The following is a 9,644-nucleotide window of genomic DNA, read 5'->3' as shown; positions in this document are numbered from 1 at the left end:
CCCAAAAAATGATATAAAATTGCTATAAAATGATTATAAGACATCCAAGAATGATAACATAATAGCATCAAAAAATAAAAAATTCTAGATACGTTGGAGACGTATCATCATCCCAAAGCTTAATTCTTGCTCGTCCTCAAGTAGGTAAATGATAAAAATAGAATTTTTGATTATGGAATGCTGTCTCTCATGTTCATCATATTATTTTTCTTTCTGCATGGACACATTGACTTACAGATGATGCAAATCAATAGTATATAACTTGACATGAATATTTAAATACTCAAGCATATCAGCAAGCAACTAAGTCTTTCAAAATATCAACGCTAAAGAACATTATTGTCACAACCCTAGCTTTAGCTTGCTTTTGTCTTGGCATTTCATGCATAATTCTAAACTCAGTTGAATTTGAATTGAGGAGTGATTAAGCCTTAGAGAAATATTTTTTGTCAAATAAACAATATAAAAATTGTCCCAAACAGATCCAACAAAATGTCCGTGGTATTATAATAAAAGGTTGGCATGACTTAAAGTTAAAATAAATATTTTTTGTTTCACAAAAACATATTTCTTTGGGAATTTGACTTAAACCAATATTATTTGCATTGGATTTATATTTGTTATATATGAAATATGGATTTATATTTAGCTCAGCTGCAAAACTTAAGAATTTTATAAAATGATTTGGTAGTCAAACCAATTCAAACAAACTATAGAAAATAAAATCGTAGCAATACAAGGAAAAGGACAGAGAGGAGACTTACATGTAGTCGACCCGGCAAAGGAGAAGGCCCAACCCAATAGCCGATGTGTTCAATCTCGTGCCAGTAGGCACGAGGGCGTGTCACTCGCGTGTGCGCTGCGGCCACCTCCAGTTTCGCGCTGGCGCAGCTGTCCTCGAGTTGACCTCCTCGTCTAGGAAATCAGGACGTCTCCCCTGACCGGTCCCCTCACTCCATGGGATCTCGCCCCCTGGCCTCTCTATCACGCATGGCCGAACGCCTCTGAGGCCACCGCTGTGAACCACCACATTCGTTGGCCTCACCGAGCCCCCTGATGTTCCCATAAGCTCCGCCAAAACGCCCTGTCCTCTCCGCCAAAAGAATCAAGCCGAGACGCCCTGCAACACCGTTGCCATCATTGTCTTCCTCCTCTGGCTGCGGATCACCACCGTCAAATTCTTTGCCTACCATGCTTCGCCGAGATTGCTGAGCATCTAGTTTGATTCCTCGTGAGCTCCTCTTCTTTTCCCCTCACTCCGTGTGTCCTGTTATTCTCCCTAGCTAAGGTATCCGCCATGACCGAGAGCCCTCACCGTCGGCCATGGTGTCGTCGTCATTCGAGATAGAAACACGCGCACCCATGATCAAAATCGAGCTCCTGGAGCTCCATAGAGGCTGTAGAGACCCCCACTCAACTCGCCCATGCCTTGTAACCCAGGCGCGCAAGGCCGAGCCGTCGCCGCTGCTCACCTCGTCGCCGGTGTTGATTCTGGCGACTATTTGGTCCAGCAACACCACCACTAGACGCGGGTAGGTGCCAGCTCTCCGTAGATGCAAACTGCGCTCAAAGCTATCACGTATAGGCAAAAACCGACGTCCAAACTGCGCTCAAACCACTATCACGATGGTTCTCGAGTTGTGAACATTGACTCCAATGAATACTCATTGCTATCTTCAGAATTGTCACGCAAGCAAACCCCGTTAAGCATACTGATATAAATCCACTATCTCTCTCCTACTCTCTTTTATTGCATTACGACAACAACGATTCAACTATTACACGTATTGGTAGTTGAGACATTCCTTTGCATGACCTGTCTTTGTCACCATAAATAGTTGAAACCACTTAGCATGAGTAGAAACTCCTTGAGCTTGATGTGCCTACTCATCCATGTTTGCTTATTGTGCCTGCTTTGTGTAGAGTCATGTCGGGTCTAATCCATCTGGACAATGAATCTGAATGGTTGTGTTCATGTCCTACTATGTGAGAGTAAAGCGTGTGAATCCGATTTGGCTAAGGTAGATATGAGAGGCTATGTAAGAGTTCATGGTGGGTTGTCCCATTGGGATAGTCCTTAAGAACTGAGTTCTTTGTATGTTATCCAAGACAAGATACTACCACACATTGGGCTCTGGGTACTCCAAGCTCTCTTGACTTACTAATTGCCTTGAAATCCGTCAGGGAGTTGCAACTAGTTTCTGGTGTTTGTAGGAAAAGTGTTGATGACCGTATTTAGCTCAGCCCGACGGGGTAGGCTTCAGTGCGGTAGATACACAATGGCATGGTGTACCAAGTGGCACCTGGATGGTGGGCTTGTGGAATCCTGTGTACATTGTTTTAGGCCGTAGAGGAAACTTAGGCTGGACTTCCTTCCGGGTTAGTCTCAAATAGGCAATAAACGTGGACTAGGGTCTTGTGAGGTTAACGGTCGAGGCCGACTCCCACGCCAGTGCTTCCGCTTGAAGGTTGTCGAGATGCATGACGTGCATATGGTGATAAGTAGTGAGAGCATGTGTGAAGAAGTATACCTCTCCAGGATGAAATAATGTGTTCGAATATCTGCGTCCTCGGATATGGACTACTTGGAAACATTATGTGGTACATAGACAACTTGAAATCGATACTCCAAAATAAGCAAGATAAGTGTGAGTTCTATGGATGGCCTTCTCATAGGAGACGGGAGTGGATCCATAGTGGTGTATTGATATGGGGAATATGTGGACTCATGTGCGCTATCCCACCTCAAAGAAAGTACTTTACCCATAGTATATGTTAGCCAAGAGTCAAACCTCGGTACCTTTGTATTCACGGTTGCTTAATTTAGTTTTTGCAGAGGATACCTTAATCCCATTAAAGGTTTCTACGCGATGTGTTCGACGTTGACTGGAATAGCTTGGGAATCCCTGACACAGGTCTAGCTTCTTTGGTAGGGTCATTGTAGATTTTCAAGCTCCTCCAGCCACTTTTAGTAGATGTCTGTACCGAGACATGTTATGCTTCCGCTTGATGCTTGTATGACTTGAGTGTTGGGTCATGTGACCCCTATTTGTAATATCACACTTTGTTGACTCTTATGAGTCTTTAATAACTGCTTGAGTCATAGAGTTGTGTTGTGATGCCATGTTGCATGTACACATATCGTGCAAAATGTGTATATGTTTTGGAATGCATTGTATTTATGGGATCTGACACCTAGTTGTGTGCCTTTAGTAGCCTTCTTTACGGGGAAATGCTTCTTTGTGCTTACAGTGAGCATTGGTAGCTTACTACTACTCCAGACACATTGATTGGCTGGCATGTATCCTTTCCTGATGTGTCTGTCCCCACGGAGAAATGTCACGCGGTGTAATGGAGTCCATGTAGCTTGCTATGACTCGTCTACACACACAGATGACCAATACCTGCATTGTTGGGTTATGTATGCATGTCCCTGTACGGTTGTGCCACTTGGGTCCATAATTAGTCATGTCGACCTGGGTTCTCTGACATATATTTTTTAGCGGCACGTTCATATACGTAGCCAAAAGATGCAGATGGTCCCGACAAAGGTAAGCTGGCAGCCGTGGAGTTTAACGTGTGTGATCCCGCAAAGTGATGTGATGTGTTACATGCTGGATTCGTATGGCTTTGGATTGGGGTCCCGGCATCATTAGTATCAGATCCAGGTTGCGTGTAGGATAACCAAGCCAAACTGGTTGATGTTGAGTCTAGCAACTCTCTAGTTATATATGGGAATTTCTTGTGGAAGGGAACGTAAGGCTCTTTTTAATCCTTTCCTTGTGTCATTCTTATTGTGGGTTACCCTCTTCTTCATTCTACGAGGATTAAGAAACTAGGTTTTCTCATCTATCTATAAGGTTGATGAGTTACTATGGTGGACACCTATAGGAAAGTTGTTTTCTTCCTGTACCGATGTCTCCATAAGAATTCAGTTGATATGTTGTCAGTTTCATGCAGGTTATCTCATATTTCATGCCCGAACGAACGTTATGCTGTCCGAGTTATCCAAGGGTTATAAAATCTGATGCAATTGCAAATTCCTTCCTCTTGTTCCCGTTATGTTTTTGGCCACACAAAGCACACAAATTCTTGTGTGGAGGTGCTCTATTATCTTGAGGTATCTCCTGGAACTGTTATTAAACCATGTTATCTTAGAAAACCACCCAATGGTCTAGTTGTGTGTTGTGTTCCAGTGTGATAATTCTGGCCCTCACTTTCGAAAACATCCCCGTGATGTTATATATAATAGTAGGTTTTCCAAATCTCGGTTCTTGAACCCGAGAATCATTCAGCTCACTCCAGTTGATAAAGTTTCCTCGTTCCTCTAGTATGGCCAGTAACTTTATAATAGCCTTCAAGGTGCGTGGTATATCATTCTTCCAATACCATGAACTATAATGGCAGAAGTGCTTCATGAACTAAATGATCACAACACGAGTGCTCGTGATGAGTTCTCCACTCCATAATTGTGACTCTAGGAATCCTTCCTTTTTACAATGGTTATCTGAAAGAATTATGTTGAACTCGTTCAACATGCTAACCTATGCATCTACAACTTAGTAAAGTCATGTTCTCTTGAGTTGCCCCACTCAAGGGAAATTGTGCATTCGTGTTCATCGATGCCTATTATTCTTGTAGTCTGTTAAGCCATTCTGTTTCATAATGACTAGGAGAAGCAAACTCCAGTGCCTCATCCATTTAGAGAATTTAGTCAAAGTAGTAGTACTCCGCAGATTAAGATGTCAATCCATCTTTTGCTGTTTTCCACCCTCAAGTATTATCCTCTTTATGTCATGAATGTCATGATAATTTCACAACCTCTTATGAATTCTTGATAAAGTGGTACTTGTCTCCATTATTATTCATTTCTTGGTCTCCGTGTTTGTTGTAAGTGGAACGCTGACAAGTGAACCGTGATGTGTGAAATCAATACTCCTAGCAACCCCGTTGCTTGGTGGTTAATGGACAATAATTTCACTCTTAGTGTGATGGGTATTGAATTGTCATCCTAAGACTGATCGTGCCACCAAGTCCATCTTTCAATGTGCACTCTTCGATCAATGAGTTAGGACTGTGTCAATCCTTTGCTCTTTTGATCATATCATCTTGCCGTGAAAAGCAAGTTTGTTCCCGAGTTTAATAACATATCGGTGGTTCATGATTTTCCGAATATCTTCTCGGAAGTATTATAAGGTTGCCCCCTGACCGTTATGTTCAGTTCGTGATCAAGTTGGTTTGTTTATAATCATCTTTTCTCCAAGAATCTGTGTTGGATACCCCTGAACTAGTTGGTTAAGCTTAACAACAACTTGGAGAGTTGGAAGATAAAAGCTTCATCTGACTTAGGTAATTCTAAAGGGATATATTTGTGTGTGTGTGTGTGTGTGTGAGTGAGTGTTGAAGAAAGATGATATTCTCATCGGTTGATCCGTGTGATCAATGGTTGCATATATAATCTAGTACAATTTTTGATTTGAGTATGGGCTATCATCAAATCAAACTCAACACCAAAGATCTTCGTAATGGTGTCTTACTCATGGATTTCCTTCAGCGTATCCCATTATATCTTTGGGTCTCACCAATGCTACTACCTTGCTCACATAGTTTTGGATATCCATTTATATGGATATCTCGATGAATTGTTGTTGTGCCCATCGACAACATTTTCATTTGTTCCATGACTTATGTTGGACATTAAGCTAGTGTTGGAAACTTTGTAGGCAATATCTTCATGTTCCGTACATGAAGCATATATTAGGTGTAAGAAGTGACTTCCCCTCTGTTCACATGCATTTGATGCAAGTTGCCGCCGTGAATTCGAGAAAAGTTATTTTGCTTTCTTTGTAATCATCCCAAGTAAGTCATGCACGTGTGAAGTATTCTATGGCTTAATAGGCTCGCTACCTCCATTCCCTATGAATTTCCTAGCACACCAAGCCACTGATTGATTTGTTCAAGGAAAAGAAGTTAAGTGTTATTCCTGAAGGGCCTAGATGGACTTGATCATGGCTTCATTATCCTTAATGATGGTTTCCTACCCCAACTCCATAGTGTTTGTTGTAAGACCTTACATGTGGTCATCATTATCCTAAACAGTGTGTTCAGGTGTGTCTTACAATCCATCTCATGTTTTGGAGTTGGGTTCTAGAGTTCATTTCCTAAGAATCTCGCAATGTTATCTCGTCGATTTGTGTTGCAAGGTTTTCTTTTTATACATGCTGAGTCCAGAATATCCTATCGCCAACCAGATCTGAATGTCACGCAGTTATGATGGTTGGAACATTTCCGAACAATTATAATATTGGTCTCTCCGCAACCCGGTAAAGTGATGTCGTGGCTAACACACATAGCGTGAAGATTTATTATTATAGTATCTTCTGTAAGCAACCTTAGCCACTTTCCCATGATGATTTCTTATGACTTATTTTAGAAGTTGTTTCTCATGGACCCCTTTGCGCCCCGAAATCCGACCTTTTTACTTGATGTTGTAGATACCAAGCATTATGTATAATTGAGTTATGCTATTACATCAAGGAGAACATTAGAAGTGGAGTGCTAAATGTCTCTCTGTCGATCATCCAGATTTTGTTCCCTTGGCATAACTAAGGTTAAATATTAGAAAGTGTTGTCTTCCTTTGCATCTCCATCCTTCATCATTGTTCACCATGGTAGTATGGCGTATTGCCAGGATCATTGGCATGGATGTTGGTTAAACCCTAATGAATATGGAAATGCTCAAGTTCTTGAGAGCATTCTCAGACACTAGGTTATATACTTGGTGTCTATTGGAGTGTGCGTTCCGTTTGCCAAGTTGTCTTATAATTCTAGTTCCTTTTTCAAGATGAGTATGCCATTTCTTCGAACTCCTTCAAACGATCACTTGTGAGTTGCCTTACCCTGGTATGAAGAGTTTCAATGATCTCTGTATCAAATGTAATTCTTTTTGTCACTTAAGGGAATATTTCTATGAGTCACCTTCCTATGGTGCCCTGTGTGGTCCGAAGGGCAACTTAACTCCTCGCTACTTTGAAACCTCATCACCATGTGTTTTAACATGGAGTTGTTGCGTACCAAATTGAACCTCCTTCTTATGTTTTGCCTGTTCCTTTGATGTGTGTGTTGTGTCTCAACTCGAGGGATGTTATCACGTGTCATTCCATGAGTTGATCAACAGTTGCTCGATCTTCAAGAAGATCGATTCTCATAGAGTTTTCCATTTCCTTTTGTTGTGTTTGGGTGAAGACCCCGAAGGCAAATATGTCAAGATCATCAAGATGCAACGAATCAACATATTCAAGGAGTGAAATTGAATCATAAAGATTATGACCGCGAGTGTCCCCTCCTTCCCTCTTACCCTACGCCTCAATCTTGGGATGAGATTCCTGTTTAGTGGGGTGAGTTGTCACAGCCCTATCTTTAGCTTGCTTTGGCTTGGCATTTCATGCATCATTTTAAATTTAGTTGAATTTGAATTTAGGAGTGATTAAGCCTCAGAGAAATAAATTTTACAAATAAGCAATATAAAAATTGGCCCAAATAGATCCAAGAAAATGTCCGTGGTATTCTTATAAAAGATTGGCATGAGTTAAAATTCAAATCAATATTTTTGGTTAGAAACATTTTTATTTGGGAATTGAAATCAAACCAATATTGTTTGAATTGGATTTATATTTATTATATATTAAATATAGATCCTATAATTCCAAAACTATTTGTGGATCATTGGTTTACTCCATTTAGCTTAGCTGCAAAACTTAAGAATTTTAAAAATGATTTGGTAGTCAAACCAATTCAAAAAAAACTACAAATGATAAAATAGTAGCAATAAAAAGAAAAATAGAGGGATGAGACTTACTTGTAGCTGGATGAGCAAAGGGGAAGGCCGAGACCACCAGTCATTGTCTTCAACCTCATGCTAGTAAGCACGAGGGCGTGTCACTCGCACGTGCGCTGCCACCACCTCCTGCTTTGCGCTGGCGCAGCCGTCCCCGAGTCAACCCTCTCGCCTAGGATATCCGGACGACACCCCTCACCGACCCCTCCCACTCCCTGCACTCTCTCCCTCCTGGCCTCTCTGTCATGCACAGTCGAACGCCTCCGAGGCCACCGCCGGGCCTCACCGAGACCCCTTGTTGTGCCCATAAGCTCCACCAAAACGCCGTGGTCCTCTCCGCCACAAGAATCAAGCCGTGATGCCCTTCAATGCAGTCGCCATCATCATCTTCCTCCTCTGGCCATGGATCATCGTCGTCAAATTCTTCGCCGACCGTGCTTCCCCGAGCTTGCTGAGCGTCTAGTTCGATTCCTTGTGAGCTCCTATTTTTTCCCCTCACTCTGCATGCCCTATTGTTTTCCCTAGCTAAGGTAGCCCTCGTGGCTGAGAGACCTCATGGACGGGCATGGTGCCTCCATCGTTCTAGATAGCAACAGGCACGTCCAAGCTTGAAATCGAGCTCCTCAAGCTCCATAGAGGCTATAGAGACCCCCATCCATCTCGCCCGTGCCATGTAACCCAGCAGCCGCGCAAGGCCGAGCCGCCAACGCTGCTCACCTTGTCGTCGGCATTGATTCCCACGATAGGCAAAATTGTCACATATAGGCAAAATTCGACGCCCTCCATCGTCTCTGGCTTCGCCGGCGACGAGCCGCGGTTCAACTCCGGCGAGTTTGACCCAAGTTGACCATGATTTGACCCTCTCAGGGTCAATGATAGGTGGGGCCACACATTGGTTTAATTAGGGCGAGGACTTAATTAAGTTAATTAACCCTGGTTAAATAAATGAGTCACTCACGAGTGGGCTCCACTGGTCAGGTTTGACCTAAGCTGGTCAGTTGACCCGATGACGCCAGCGTGATGCAATGATGATGCAATATGCTATTTCTGTATTTATTTAATTCCAAAAAAATGTTATAAACATTAAAAAACATAGAAATTCCAACGTAGCACCAATGAAAATAAATTATATATGAAAAATTATCAGAAAAATCAAAGGAATCTGTTACTGCCATGCCCATGCATGTTTGAGCAAGTTAACATCACCAAGTAGGGAAAGTGATTTTTAGGAAAATTTGGTAAATAGTGTTGGAGTTGGAATTTGGTATATAATTGAATTCCAGTTCACTTAATGTGAATATATATTGCATTAGGTCAATTCAATATGCGTAGGCTTCAGTACGATAGATACACAGTGGCACGATGTACTAACTAGCATTTGGATGGTGGGCTTGTGAAACCCTGCGCACATCGTTTCAGGTCATAGAGGAAACTTCGAGCGGACTTCCTTGCGGGTTAGTCTCAAATAGGCGATAAACCAGGACTAGGGTCTTGTGTGGTTAACAGTCGTGTCCGACGCCCAAGACAGTGCTTCCGCTTGAAGGTTGTCGAGATGCATGACATGCATATGTTGATAAGTGGGTAGAGTGTGTGTGAAGAAGTATACCCCTGCAGGGTGAAATAATCTGTTCGAATAGTTGTGTCCTCGGATATGGACTACTTGAAACAGTTTGTGGTACATAGACAACTTGAAATGGATAATCTAAAATAAGCAAGATAAGTGTAAGTGCTATGGATGGCCTTCTCGTAGGGAGACGGGAGTGAATCCATAATAGTGTATTGAAATGGTGACTATGTGGACTCGTGT

This window comes from Hordeum vulgare, chromosome 4H (assembly GCF_904849725.1).
Source record: "Hordeum vulgare subsp. vulgare chromosome 4H, MorexV3_pseudomolecules_assembly, whole genome shotgun sequence".
NCBI lineage: Eukaryota > Viridiplantae > Streptophyta > Magnoliopsida > Poales > Poaceae > Hordeum > Hordeum vulgare.
This window is presented reverse-complemented; position numbering follows the sequence as displayed.